Source organism: Myotis myotis, unplaced genomic scaffold (genome assembly GCF_014108235.1).
Source record: "Myotis myotis isolate mMyoMyo1 unplaced genomic scaffold, mMyoMyo1.p scaffold_m19_p_12, whole genome shotgun sequence".
NCBI lineage: Eukaryota > Metazoa > Chordata > Mammalia > Chiroptera > Vespertilionidae > Myotis > Myotis myotis.
Window position 1 is genome coordinate 32,936,202 of NW_023416316.1, and position 16,332 is coordinate 32,952,533.

The window sequence follows — 16,332 nt, forward strand, 5'->3', positions numbered from 1 at the left end:
TGTGTTAATTTAAACCAATTGTGTAAGGAATCTGGTACAGTGCATGGCATATAACAAGCTGGCTGAAGACAAATTACCAGCATTACCACCAGAAATGGCTTGCTCTCAAAGCTCTAAACTCAAGGCATCTAGAGACAGATGGTAAAAACATAAAATTGTGTTTTAGTTTTAAATAGAGTAAATCACAAGGCTAAATTAGTTCCTCATGACACAATAAAAACATTAATTTTCAAAGCCTACTGATACTGAAGTAATCTTTTAACAAATAAAATTTTGACCATACAGATCTGCTTACAGAATTTGGTTTTCAGCTTTTTATTTTCCTTTTTTTTAAATTAAATCTTTATTGTTCAGATTATTACAGTTGTTCCTCTTTTTTCCCCCCATAGCTCCCCTCCACCTGGTTCCTACACCACCCTCTGCCCTTACCCCTCCCCACTATCCTCATCCATAGGTGTACGATTTTTGTCCCGTCTCTTCCCGCACCCCCCACACTCCTTTCCCCCCACCCCCCGAGAATAGTCAGTCCACTCCCTTTCTATGCCCCTGATTCTATTATATTCACCAGTTTATTCTGTTCATCAGATTATTTATTCACTTGACTTTTAGATTCACTTGTTGATAGATGTGTATTTGTTGCTCATAATTTGTATCTTTACTTTTTTTCTTCTTCTTCCTCTTCTTAAAGGATACCTTTCAGCATTTCATATAATACTGGTTTGGTGGTGATGAACTCCTTTAGCTTTTTCTTATCTGTGAAGCTCTTTATCTGACCTTTAATTCTGAATGATAGCTTTGCTGGATAAAGTAATCTTGGTTTGTAGGTTCTTGCTATTCATCACTTTGAATATTTCTTGCCACTCCCTTCTGGCCTGCAAAGTTTCTGTTGAGCAATCAGCTGACAGTCATATGGGTACTCCCTTGTAGGTAACTGACTTCTTTCTCTTGCTGCCTTTAAGATTCTCTCTTTGTCTTTTGCTATTGGCATTTTAATTATGATGTGTCTTGGTGTGGTCCTCTTTGGATTCCTTTTGTTTGGGGTTCTCTGCACTTCCTGGACTTGTAAGTCTATTTCTTTCACCAGGTAGGGGAAGTTTTCTGTCATTATTTCTTCAAATAGGTTTTCAATATCTTCCTCTCTCTTCTTCTGGCACCCCCATAATTCAGATGTTGGTACGTTTGAAGTTGTCCCAGAGGCTCCTTATACTATCTGCATATTTTTGGATTCTTTTTTCTTTTTGCTTTTCTGGTTGGGTGTTTTTTGCTCCTTCATATTTCAAATCTTTGACTTGATTCTTACGATCTTCTAGTCTGCTGTTGGAACTCTGTATATTATTCTTTATTTCAGTCAGTGTATGCTTAATTTCTAGTTGGTCCTTTTTCATAACCTCGAGGGTCTCACTAGATTTATTGAGGGTCTCACTAAGTTTATTGGCGGTTTCTAGAGAATTCTTGAAAAACTTTAAAAGTGTGGTTTTGAACTCTATATACAGTAGTTTGCTTTCCTCTATTTCTGTCATTTGTGACCTGTTTCTTTGTCTCCGCATTTTTTTATGCTTCCCTGTCTTGATAGAGTGGCTTTCTGTGCACTCTTTCTGTGCAGATAGGCTTTCTGTGCTAGGTGTCCTATAGGGCCCAGTGGCTCAGCCTCCCCAATTACCTGAGGTGGATACTCTTGGTGCACCCCTTTGTTGGTTTTGTGCACAGTCCTGTTGTAGTTAAACCTTGATTGTTGTAGGCATCACTGAGAGGAATTGACCTCCAGGCCAATTGGCTATGAGAATCAGCTGTCTCTGCAGTGGGAGAACTTCTGTGCTGGAGACACCCTTCTGGGGCAAGACTTGCTTCAGTGGGGCTTTGGTGCTCACTGAGTCTGCCCCCTGAGTGTGTCCCTTATGGATCTGAGGAGTTGTAATCTGGATGGTCCCACTCTGACCACTGGGTGTACTGGTTCTTGGATCTCTAAGGAGGTGCTAATTTAGCCTCTACCTGAGGCTACCCAGCAGGAGTCCAGCTGTGAAGCAATGCAAGCTGCTGTGGGGCCTTGGGCCTTCTTTTGGAAGTTCTGGGTTTTTCTGACTCAGCTGCAGTTTGTTAGGTAATTTTCAGATTGCAAAGGGCCAGGCCTTTCATATTCAAAAGCCTCTGCGCACAGCTTGGGTGAGGCTGGGTCTCTGCGGATCAATAGGGCAGAGCAAGCAGCTATGGCTGATCCTCAGTCCTACCCTAAGAGGCCCCACTTCTCAGTGTCCCAGTAATCGCTACAAGTACCTCTGAGAGAAAGCCACCCTCGAGTTCCGACAGATGCCAGACAGTCCAGTTTCTCCCTGTATGAGTCTGGGTCCCCAGAGACTCGCCCAGAACTGGAGATCAGAGCCGTCAGGAGTTTGAGACTCCCTCCTGATTGAAAAAGACAACCGTATCCTCAGTTTCCAGCCCTTTCCACGTGTGCCTCCGTACCTCTGCACTTTACTTCCGCACCTCCTCTGAATCTCAGTGTGCTTTTCTCTTTCCTTCTAGTTGTAGAATTTCCACTCAGCCAGCCTTCCTGTGGTTCTGGATGATGTCTGTTTTGTCTTTTAGTTGTATTTTTGAAGTGGTTGTGCGAGGCAGCAATTTCTGGTGTTTACCTATGCCGCCATCTTGGTTTCTCTGTTTTTCAGCTTTGATCATATAAATCTAATTTGTATAACCCAATCCATTAGGGAATACTATTGAATCTTGTTCCAACAACATTCCTATAGGAGAATGAATATTAAATTGTAGGGCACCCTGAATGGTAGTTTTTCCCTATTGGAGTTACACAAAACAGAGAAGATGCCAACTCCATAGAACTAAAGCCAAACTCGGGATTCAGTAAATACGGCAATTCTAGAGTCAGCTTGTGTTAGAAGTCATACAACTTTGAACAAATTATATATTCTTTCTTGGCCTCAGTTTCTTTTTGAACATAAATATTTAGTAGTACAGATTAGAATTTCTATAATCATATCCAGATCCAAAATTCTAAAAGTATAAATCCACTAAAAAATGTTCTGATAGTGCCCTGAGGTAAGTTGAGCAAGAAAGGAAATAATGTGTGCCAGCCACTGAGTACTGAAACCTGGAAGGCCTGAACTCTTCAGAAACAAACTGCCATGCAAAGCTTCCAGCTTTTATAATTAATTTTGGTATGGTGGCTGAATGGTTATGTCTGAACCAAAGCTTGAGTATTTTCCATCAAACACTGTCAATATTTGAACATGAGCACTATGCCAGGAGGACATATTCTAGAACACATGGAGCCTATGTTCTGGAACACATCTCTGGAACTCCCAAGAGATGAGAAATACCAAGGAAAGGTATGTATTAACTGACACTAGAGGGATTCAGTTAATTCAGATAATGGGAAATTATGTATAGAAGTTTGTACAATTAAAAAGAAAAGAGGCAGAGAGAGATTGGGATAGGAGAAAGGAGAAGCTTATAGATAAAAATTATTTGAGACGTATTAACCAATTGCAATCGGAAACATTATTGCAATCCTTAGTAGAGCAAATAAACTTGAAAAAATTAACATTTTGAGATAATAATGGAAACCTGAACAGAGGGTATTTAATGATATTTAGAAATTATTGCTAATTTCTAAGTTGACCTAGTGTTTTTAGCTATATTTTGAAAAAAATCCTTTATCTGTAGAGATATATTGATGAAGAATTTATGGATTAAATTATATGATATCAGAGACTTGCTTAAAAATAACCAGGGCTGGAGAAGAATGGGTAAAAGTATGGGTGAACAAAATTGGACATTAATGGATAATTACTCATGTTGGGTAATATTATACTTTCTGCTTTTGTGTTTGAAACTTTCTATCCTAAAAGTTAAAACACACACACACACACACACACACACACACACACACACACACACACAGATTAAATTTAAGGGGAGAAAAAAATACTGACAGGACACATGAAGTATGCATCTAGAATGCTTTCCTTGGAAATCCCTTGCTGACATCATGAGCTAAATGTGGATAATGTCTATTAACCACAACGTTCCCCTGGAATGGAACAGAGCTTGTTTCAGAGCCATCCACAGGATCGCCAGGAGCATTGCTGGAAACCTGTGGCGTCACAGCAGAGGCTTTACTTAATTCCAGCAAAAATTTCTGCAGAAGCTTCTCTGCTTCATCAAAGTGTTGTTAGGAAGAAATGTGCATGAGTCTTCACTTCATTTGTTGGTCCTGAGTCTTTGGGTAGAGCAGGGAAGTTCTAAACCTCTTACAGCATTTGTATTCAGAAAGGGACATTTTATATAGGTTAATGGGGTGGGGATGGCACTATTTTTTATTTTATTTTATTTTATTTTATTTTATTTTATTTTATTTTATTTTATTTATTTTAAATGCCTCTATTCTCATGAAGCAAGTCTATTTCATAGATGAAGCAAGTCACTATCTTTTCAAAGATAGTAATTCCTGTAGAGGGAGTAGACAAAGGGGGAAATTGAAAACATCATGATTTTTTAAAATTCATGTCTCTCTTTATATAAGGTTTTCAAATTGTCCCACTGAGGGCAGTAATCAAAATAGAGAATGAAAATACACCATGCCAACACACATATGTGCATGCGCGCGTGCGCGCACACACACACACACACACACACATACACACGCACACTGCAAGTGTGATAGCTGATGGACTGCGATGGTTCTTTTCAGCTCCAATTATATTTGATAGCATTCCATTACTTTTATGCTTATTTTAAAATTCCCTTGACACAGATTGATTAAAGGCACGAACCTCTATGAACCTATGAAAAATTTATGGATTTTGAAAGAGCTTTAACATGTACCATTTGAGCACAAATCATTTCCTAGCTGTCACTATTTTTTCTACAGTCTCTTATGTTGGTAATACATGTTTAATAAAAAACCAATGCTAGGGATTAAAGCATCGAGATGTTACAGAATAAAGCAACAACAACCCAAAAAAAGAAATTAGATTTGTATGATTTTAACTATTCTTTAATCTGCTTCTGGGCAACAAAAGTGATTTGTGTCAGCCGTTATTGCATTAAACTTTAATTTTCTTCCACCGGCACAGGATTATATAAAGGAGTATTGGATTGCACTCAGCATGGATTAGCCGAGCACTGTCTCTGCTGCCAAGGAGCAAATGGATTTCCTTCTTTCTCTGATTTATATTTTTATTGCTGTTTTTCCCCTCCTTCTAATTCCCATTACCCTTCTGTTTGCCAGCACTGAGATACCCTGTAGGAGCAGCAGAAAGGCAGGCAGAATTATTGGCTTATTGCATATATTTATGTTCCAAGGCTTCTCAGTCATCTATGTCAGAGGAATAAAGTAGCCTCCAGCCATGCAGACGGAATGCCAGTTTTATACTATAAAGTTAAAACTTTTTAAAGGTAAAAAGTCACCTCTTCCATGCTTAAAATTTGGCAATACTAGCTGGGTTTTGCCGCACTTCTAATATCCTGGCTGTATCTCACAGCAGATGGAGAAAACTGCTGTTGAGACAGACACCAGGCAAAGACCCTGCAGCTCCCTTTTGCTCACAAGGGGGTAGATGCAGCAGAGACTTTGAGATTCAAGAGAGAGAAGAGGCTCTCTTTGGCCTTCAGCCTTAGAGTGTTTGAGATAGAAACTTGTTTCTGGAAACAAAAGTAAATAATCTCCCTTCTTTTCTTTAAAAAAATAAAAGTCTTTAACAAGACTCATAAGTTTAGTCACTGGAAGATATAAATGACAAAAATAGTTTTAAGTATTACTTCATTATCCCTATAAAATATTTATGTCACTGAATCTTAGTTGATTAATGAAATAAAGCTTCCTAGGAGCTCCTGTAATTTTGCATTTTTTTGACTAAGCATTAAGCTAGCCTTGCATACACCTATGTACATCAAGTTCACATTAAAAACACTGGAAATGTACAGCTAACTTTATGGTTAATTAACCAAATGTTTTATTTCAATATTTAACTTTCTTTTTAAATTTTGTGAGGAAATAGTTTTTGTAGTTGTCAGGTTTATATTGCAAGAATACTACGTAACAAACATTACCCAAATACATGTTGTTTCCCACATCAATTCTATGATACCAACTGGGTGCCCAGCAACTCAGTTAAATTCAAACACTGATTTCCAGAGCTACTGCAGATCCTGCAGGTTAAGGGCTCCATCCCACCTGACTGCCCTCACTGCATATACCAGCCACAACTGAGATGCCCAGGCTACCTGCACTTTTGCCCAGAAGGTTACAAATGTGGGTGTTCCTACAACCCCCCTCCTTAGGTTTAATAATTCACTAAAACAACTCAAAAATCAGGAAAGTACTTTACCTGTGATTACCAGTTTATTATAAGGATACAACTCGGGAACAGTTAAATAGAAGAGATGTACAGGGTAAGGTATGGGGTACAGGGGAGGGCAAAGCTTCTGAGCTCTTTCTGGGCATGTCACCCTCCCAACACATCAATGTGTTCACCAGTCTGGAAAGTCTCCAAATCTCATTGTTGAAGAGGTTTTATGGACGTTTTGTTACATAAGCATAATTGATTAAATTACTGGCTGTAGATTATTGGATTCATTTTCCATCTTCTCTCTCCTCCCTAGAGGTTGGGGGTTGGAGGGGATGGAAGTTCTAACTCTTTAATCTTATGGTGGTTTTTCTCCTGACCAGCCCCTCTTCTGGGCCCTCCTATAAATCATATCATTGGCATACAAAAGATAAAAAAATTCTGAAAGTTTTAGGAGTTATGTGCCAGGAGCTGAGGGCAAAGACCAAATGTTTATTTTATTTTATTTTATTTTATTTTATTTTATTTTATTTTATTTTATTTTATTTTGTTTTGTTTTGTTTTATTTCATTTTTATTTTATTTTATTTTATTTTATTTTATTTTATTTTATACCACACAGTGGCTTATAAAAACAAACATTTTTTTTTTTATTTATTTTTTTTTATCTCTTGTGGATCTTTCTACAGATGAGCTGGGTCTTTGCAGAGCTTGTTAATCTTAATCCCAATGGTTTTAATCTATGTAATCACTAAGAAAATAACTATCATCTATACATAAAAGGAACCAAAGAAAGAATAAAAATGGCAGACTAGAGAAATTTAACCAAACACAAAAGAAGGCAGTATTGGAAGAACTGCAGAACAAATAAAGTTCTCACATATAAAACAACAAAATGGCAGAATTAAGTCCTTCCTTAGCAGTAATCACTTTAAATGTAAATGAATTAAATCTATCAATTAAAAGATAGAGGCTGGCAAAATGGATACAAAGATACAATTTAGGTCCAAAGACATAAATAGTTTAAATGTGAAAGAATGGAAAAGATATTCCATATAAGTGGTAACCAAAAGAAAACTGGTGTGACTATACTAATACCAGATAAAACAGACTTTAAGATAAAAATAATACTTAGAAAGTATTATATACTGACAAAAGGGTTAATACATGAAGAAGTTATAAAATTGTGAACATGTATGCACAAAATGATACAAAATATGTGAAACAACATTGGCAGAATGCAAATCAAAACCACAATGAGATACCACATCAACTTACTAGGAAGATTATGATTTTTAAAAAATAGAAAACGATGTGAAGAAATTGAAACCCTACTATTGAAAGTTTGGTGGATCCTCAAAAATTTAAACATAGAATTCCCATATGACCCAGTATTTCAACTTTTGGGTATACACCCAAAGGAACTGAAAGCAGATACACAAATATTCGTACAAATGTTAATGGCAGCATGACTGTAAATAACCTAAATGCCCAGCAACAGATGCATGGATAAATAAATTGTGGTATACACATATAATTGAATATTATTCAGGCATAAAAAGGAATCATATACTTATAAATTCACAACATTGATGCGTCTCAAAATCATGCTAAGAAACCAGCCACAAAAGGAAACATATTTAATGACACCAATTACATGAAATGGCCAGATTAGGTAAATCCATAGCTTCAGAAAGCAAATTGGTGGTTGCCAGAGTTGGGGATAGTGGTTAATATGGACTAACTGATTAGTGGTATGGGGATTTCTTTTGGAGTGATTAAAATATTTTGGAACTGGTTGGAGCTGGTGGTTCCATGATATTACAAATATGCTAAATCATATTAGAAAGGTTCTCAACCTTCCTAATGCCGCGACCCTTTAATACAGTTGCTCATGTTGTGGTGACCCCCAATTTCATTGTTACAAATTGAACATAATTAAAGCATAGTGATTAATCACAAAAACAATATGTAATTCTATATGTGTTTTCTGATGGTCTTAGGTGACCCCTGTGAAAGGGTCATTCGACCTTCAAAGGGGTCGCGACCCACAGGTTGAGAACCACTGTGCTAAATACTACTGATTTACTTTAGAATGGTTAATTTTGTGGCATGGGCATTTCACCTCAATTTAAAAGAAGCCCTCCAGACCAAAAGAAAAAAAGACATTTGATACAACCTAGCAAGTCCACTTCTAAGTATTTGCCCAAGTCATATATATATATATAGTCATAAATATAAGATATATATATATATATATATATATATATATATATATATATATATATATATATGTCATTACTACTTGTACATGAATGCTCATGGCAGCTTTTTACATTACAGCTCCAAACTGAAACAACCAAAATGTATATCAACAAGTGAATATATAAACTGCATCTAAAAAGTAAGAAAGTAAGTATATCCACACAATGGAAAATTGGTATATCCACACAATGGAAAATTACTCAGCAAGAAAAGAAGATATAGACAACAAAATATTTTTATTTGTGAAAGAAGCCAGATTCAAAAGCCTATGTACATATGGTATGGTTCTACTGATATAAAATTCTAGAAAAAGCAAAACTATGGTGACAGAAAGTACTTCACTGGTTGATAGGCTAATGTGATGGAAAGAGATTCACCAAAAAGGGGAATAAGAGAACTTAAAATGACAGAACCATTCCACATATTTTTTAAAATATATTTTTATTGATTTCAGAGAGGAAGGGAGAAAGAGAGAGAGAGAGAGAGAGAGAGACATCAACGATGAGAGAAAACCATTGATCAGCTGCCTCCTACACATTCCAACCCCACAACCTGGGCATGTGCCCTTGACTGGAATCGAACCTGGAACCCTTCAGTTCACATGCTGATGCTCTATCCACTGAGCCAAACCAGCTAGGGCAGAACTGTTCCATATCTTAACATTAGTGGTGGTTATGTAACTATATATATATATATATATATATATATATATATATATATATATATATATATATTTATATATATATTTGTCAAAATTCACTGTAATTGAAATAAACTTATTAAATTTTACTGAGGTGTGAAGCACACAATAAAATTTATTTTTAAGAGAAGGAAAAAAATCTTTATGCTAGGCTTTTCTTGTAGTTGGCTTTTTAAAAAAATGCCCAACTCAAATCTTTTTCAGATGTAGAATGGTAAAGTTCTTCCAATGATGGCCATAGATATTTCCCAGAATGATGGTAATCTCTTACCCTCTTTACTCAGGTGCTAAGGGGACTATTAAGATGAATATGCCTTCTGTGCCAATGGAAGATTGAACCAAACAATATATTCAACCATATGTTCTCATCTCAGCCTGACCATCTGCTGGCTTTGCACTTAAATATATCATGTAGTTCACTGATTCCTATTTGAAGGAAAACTATGGGGTAAAATATATATATACCAATAAAATAGTTAGCTAATAGCTATGTTGAAGAAACCTAAGTACACTGTTTTCTAAGAATAAATTGTACACCCTGGGAGACATACATTTATTCAAGGTGTCAAAGTAACTGAGTTTGAAGAAAAAATACTTTTATAGCTATACAAAAGAAATAAAATGGGAGCTATATCTCAAAATCTTGACCTGACCATCAAAGGGGCAAATCTATTCGTTTGATATCTCTAGATTGCACTTGAAAAGAAATTAGATACAAATTAGAATTATATCTATCGTTCTATTGCTACTGTATCGTCGATAATTTTGTCCTTTTGAGAATTTTTATCATATAAGTAGTCTATGTACATGTGTTTCTAGCAACTCTGTAAAATTACATTCCTATATTTTCTTGGTGTAAGCCATGATCTCCCCTGAGAAGTTGGAGGAAAAATCTTGATTCTTACCATCTTATTTCTCCACAGACAGAATGAAAGAGTTAAAAAAAAATGCATTTGGTAAATAAATACTGCTATCTGTCAACCAGTGAGAGGCGTGGTAATTCCCATTTTTAAATCCCCCAAGTTCATATCTGTGAGAGTGCATTAGTTCTCAACTAAAACTACATCTAAAAAGAGATGCATTATCTGTCAGTCTCTTCATTCATTCCTGAAACACTATCATCAAGGTGAAGGTTCTGACATTTGCAAATTAAATACAAGCCTGCTTTCGGAGAGGTTTTTCTAATTTCCACCTCTCAGATTTCATCTCCGGAGCTCCGCGGATGCCCATCTTTCCCCTGCCATTGGCAACCAGTGCCCTTTAGCTGTATCCTTCTCCCAATCCAGCACTTAGTACATTGCAGCCACTGTCAGAAAAGCAGCCCGTCAAAGACTAAATCAGAAAGGATGGACCCTGCTGTTCCCTTCACATCAGAGAGAGAATCCCCTGGGGTGCCTTTAAGATACCGTGTTCACCTGTCATTTCTAGCTCATCTGCAGAATCCAGTTGGGGTGCTTTTCACACCGTCAGGTACTCACATTTCTTTCCTTGTGTCTTTTATTTATGGAAAAAGAAACACCCCACAGGAGTCCAAACCAGGACTTTAAAAAAAATAAAATTCTGTGAGGGAGAGATGGCAAATGAATAATCTGCTTGCACAGCACTGCTTCCAAGCAGGCTTAAAACAAAGCGTTTTATAAGGCCAAACTGGAATTACAGTATAACAGACTCAAAATCTCTCTTTAGGCCCAGTGGTCAGAAGGGCTGCGTGGTGAGCTGCCTTAGTATCTGAATTAGGAAGAGAACATTTTCAGCACTTCCTTCCACATCCTCTGACTGACTAACTGTCAGGTGCTTTAGCTTATTATCAGATCTGAGACCGCTTGCTAGGCATAAGGTTTGAGGAGGGTATGTCTTAGTCGAGGGAGGGGGACGGTGAAGATTTAAATTATTTTCCAGAAGTGCACTCAAATCTGCCTAGTGCAACTGAACATAATTCTTTAAGCTCGCAATTGCCTAACCTGCTAAGTGCTCACTCTAGCCCTCAGAGTTCCTTCCAGATGAGCTAAGTGCTTTCTGCATGCAAATTTCATGATTAGAGATAGGCATTTAATGGAACAATTCTATAGCTCTATGCTGCATAAAAACACTGAAGGAGAGGGAACTACCTCAGACAACCTGGGATTATTGAAAAGTCACTGACCTCTTTAAGTAGGAAAAAAGGTTGAGAAGGAATATCTCCAAAATGCCAAGAGAATCAGACCTACTGGTGGTGACCTGCCTGAATGGACCAAGCTTTCCCTTGCTGTTCCAAAGCTCCCCTCCCAAGCCAGGCCCGCTCAGCTTACACCAGCTAATGAACTTCCTGCTCTGTGAAGCTCTCCATTCAGTCCACTCTGCATGCTGCTGCAAGATAAGCCTTTAGAAATTACCACTTTTCATGAAGATGCTCTCATGCTGAAGAAATCACCTATGAAATCTAGCCCTGTATCTTTATCACTCATTTATTTATTCATTCAAGAAATATATATTGAGTGCCAACTATGTGCTAGGCACCAAGACTCTGCTGTCATAGGAGTTATATTTTAGGGAGAGGAGACAGACAATAAAAAGAAAAATCAGTGAAAAATGTCCAGCATGACAAGGGAACAGGTCTGTGGATGCTCTTTCAGATAGGGTGGTCAGAGAAGGACTCTCTGATTAGGGGACATGCACGCATTACTGACTGAAGTGAAGGTGCAGCCATGCAGATAACCGAGAGAACATTCTAGACCAGCCGTGGGCAAACTATGGCCCGCGGGCCGGATCCGGCCCATTTGAAATGAATAAAACTAAAAAAAAAAAAGACCGTACCCTTTTATGTAATGATGTTTACTTTGAATTTATATTAGTTCACACAAACACTCCATCCATGCTTTTGTTCCGGCCCTCCGGTCCAGTTTAAGAACCCATTGTGGCCCTCGAGTCAAAAAGTTTGCCCACCCCTGTTCTAGACAGAGGAATAGGAAAAGCCCCAGGTAGGGGGATGCCAGGTGAGAGACATCCAGGAGGCCATTGTGGCTGGAACAGAGTGAGCACCAAATAGAAGGAAGAAAGCAAATTTAGAGAAGGAGCCTATATTACTATCCTATACATCCTTGCAGTCAATGGAAAGGCCTTTCCATTTTACTCTGTATAGGGGAGAAGTTACTATAAGCTTTCCATTCATGAAGTTTCATCTCTATATTTTTATCTCATCACAAGCCCTTTGTTTTTGTTTGTTTGTTTTTATCTCCCATTCATTATTCAATCTTTCCTTCATTCAGTCACAAAGTCTATTGACTACCTATTATATGCTAGATACTGATCCAGGTACTGGGTATAAAATGTGAAGAACTTAAGTCAAGAAAGAGGATATGATGCGTAAATACTATTACAGACACATGTACAGAAAGCTATGGAAATACCCATAGTTTCAACTTGGGAGGTGAAGAGCTTGGAAAAGGAGGAGGTTGAAGTCTTTGCAAGGGTGACTGAGCAATACCTATTTCCTGGAAGGCATTTCCATGCTATTTCCTACCATGAACAGCTTTTTATTCTCCAGTTTGCTTACTCAAATCCTACCCACATAACAACACCCTTGTTAGATGTCATGTGGCATTCCCTGAATTACCCAAACCTCACAAATTGTACTTTAATTCTTATTCTAGCTATGCCAAGGCCTTGCTCCTTGGAATCCCCACCCCCCAATTTTTTGAGGAATAACTGACAAATAAAATTGCAAATATTTAAAGTATAGAACGTGGTAATTTGATATACATATACATTGTGAAATGATTAACACAACCATGTACAGGGTCCCTTTTTCTCCACATCCTTGCCAGTACAGTGGGGCCTTGACTTACAAGTTTAATTCGTTCTGAGACTGAGCTTGTTAAGGAGCTCATTAAGGAGCTTGTTAACTCAAATTACTCCATCAACTCAATGCAAAAAATTGGCCGAGAGACAGTTGGTTATCTCAAAAAACTCATTAGTCGGGACTCGTAAGTCAAGGCCCCACTGTATTTGTTATCTTATCTCTTGTCTTTTTTATAATCGGGCCCTTGCAGATGTGAGGTGAAATCTCATAGTGGTTCTGTTTTGCATTTCCCTAATGATTAGTCATGATGAGCACCTTTTCATGTATCTATTAATTTTTAAAAAACTCTGTTGAGGTCCTTTGCTCTTTTTTAAAAAAAGATCAAATTATTTGTTTTTCAACCAGATAGTTTTGTGTGATTTCTTTTGGTTTTTTTGTTGTTGTTGTTGTTTTGCTATCAAGTTCCTTATATACTTTGAATACTCCTAATCAGATAGATGATTTGCAAATATTTTCTCCCTTTCTGTTCGTTGGTTTTTCATTTCATTGGCTATTTCCTCTTCTGTGCAGAAGATTTTTAGTTTGATGTAGTTCCATTTGTTTGTTTGTTTTTTCTTTTGTTGCCTGTGCTTCAATGAGCTTTTCCCCTTTCCTTTTTTCTAAGAGTTTTATGGTTATAGGTATTGCATTTCTAGTTATTTTTTTGAGTGGTGTAAGATATGGGCCCAAGTTCTTTTGTTTGTTTGTTTGTTTTTTGCATGTGGATATTCCGTTTTCCAAATATCATTTATTAAAGAGACTATCCTATCTGCATTGTGTGTTCTTGGTATCCTTGTCAAAAATTAGTTGATCATATATTCATGAGTTTATAGTTGGGCTCTCTATTCTGTCCCATCAGTCTATGAGCCTGTTTTTAATGCCAATGCCATACTGTTTTGATTACTATAGTTTTGTAATATAGCTTTAAATCAAGAAGTGTGATGCTTCTAGCTTTGTTTCTAATTGCTTTGTCATGTAAAGTGTACTTACATGACATCTTTTAAATACCTTAAATACTGACAAGGTCATGGTGTAGACTTTTTCTTCTAACCATTCTAATTATCTAGTACAATGTGTATATATAACTAAAAGAAGTGAGAATGTATAAATAGTAGAGTTCTAAGAGAAACAGGCAGCCCCAGAATGAGGCCTTTTGTCTCAATCTTAGAAAACATAGATTTCTAAAATGAAACAAAAAATATCAAACTGGGAAATGAGTTATCATCTAAGCAACATTCAATCATTCACCAAAGAATTAATAAGCATGTGTAATAAGCCAGAGGCATTCAATACCACAACACACACACACACACACACACACACACACACCAAACAAACAAACAAAAAAAGGTAATATCTATACTAATAAGACAAACATGCAAATTGACCATACCTCCGCTATGCCTTAAGCCATGCCCACCAGTCAATCAGAGCAACTATGTGCAAATTAACCCAACCAAGATGGCAGCTGGCAGCCACGGAGCTGGAGCAAGCAGGAGGTTTGGTTGCCCCAATGATGGAGGAAGCCAAGCTTCCCGCCTGCCGCAGCAGCTCTGAAATCCACTCAAAGCAACAAAGTTTCAATTATAGAAGGTAAATAAACCCCAGATACCTGCTTTCAGCCAGCCATGGCCACGAAGTTGGAGCGAGCAGGAGTGGGTTGCCCCTGGCGATGGAGGAAGCCAAGCTTCCCTCCCCACCCACCCTGGCTGGCTCTGAGCTCCTCTCAAGGCTACAAAGTTTCAATTATAGAAGGTAAATAAATCCCAGAATTTTTTTAAAAAAAAAGAAAAAAAAAGAGGCTGGGAGCTTCCGTCGCTGGGTCGCTTGGCCAGCCTGAAAACGGCCCTCAGCCCCTCACCCAGACTGGCCAGGCACCCCAGTGGGGACTTCCGACCCTAAAGGGGGTGTGGCCAGCCTGAAAACAGCCATCAGCCCCTCACCCAGGCTGGCCAGGCACCCCAGCGGGACACCCTCCCTGATCCAGGACACCCTTCAGGGCAAACCAGCCAGCTCCCACCCATGCACCAGGCCTCTATCATATATAATAAAATGGTAATATGCAAACTGACCATAACAGCAGAAGAACTGGGAATGACTGGTCACTATGACACACACTAACCACCAAGGGGCAGACGCTCAATGCAGGAGCTGCCCCTGGTGGTCAGTGCACTCCCACAGGGGGAGCTCTGCTCAGCCACAAGCCAGGCTGATGGCTGCCAGTACAGCGGTGGTGGTGGGAGCCTCTCCCACCTCCTCAGCAGTGCTAAGGAGCTTAGGCCTGCTCCCCGACTGCAGCTTAGGCCTGCTCCCCGCTGGCAAGTGGACATCCCCTGAGGGCTGCTGGGCTGCCAGAGGGATGTCTGACTGCCAGCTTGGGCCCAATCCCCCAGGGAGCGGGCGAAGCCAGCAGGTGGACATCATCCAAGGGGTCCCAGACTGCAAGAGGTCATAGGCCAGGCTGAGGGACCACACCCCCCCCCCCCGGGTGCACAAATTTTTGTGCACCAGGCCTCTAGTTCTCATTATAAGAACAGTAAGAATTCTTGGCATTTGAAAGTATAAGCCACTTTTGTTTTTTCTATTTTACATGGATTCTCAGGAACAAAACTAGAGATTGCAACAGAAATATAGTTGTAGAGCATGGTGTAACTAAGGCAGAAAGCTTTTTGCTTTGAGCAGTTGCTGACAGAGGGAGTAAGCATCTTATTAACTTTGCTGATGGCCCTGTGTCAAATACCGTGACACAGAGCTGGTAAAGTGGTGAAGACACAGCCATAAGGAATTAGGATGGAAAAGAGGTGGGTTTAGACCAAACTGGATGGGCACCAGCGCCACACATTCGCTCATCATCCTGGCATAAGAGCTTGCCAGCTCCCTAATATAGCTCATTCTCAGTTAACATGACCCACCTTGTGTATAACCTGAAAGTTTCCCTTTAGAAAGTGTACCTAGATAATTTCATAATGCAGGCTTCATTCTCCATGTGGCCTTTTGCTTCTCCCCTAAATTTCCAAATTTAAAAAATACATATATTCTTAAGGTGGAACACCTGCCTTGGGTGGACATAACTTCTATTTCAAGGTCTGGTTGCTGCAAGGTCCAACAGACTTAAACATTTATACCACAGTTCTGTTTCCATCTACTCTCTACAGTCATACATACTCACATTCTATGAATGCCCAATAAATAATTGCTTGATTAGAATGTCAGGTCTGTTGCTTTACTGAATCAATAAGTCATTGAACT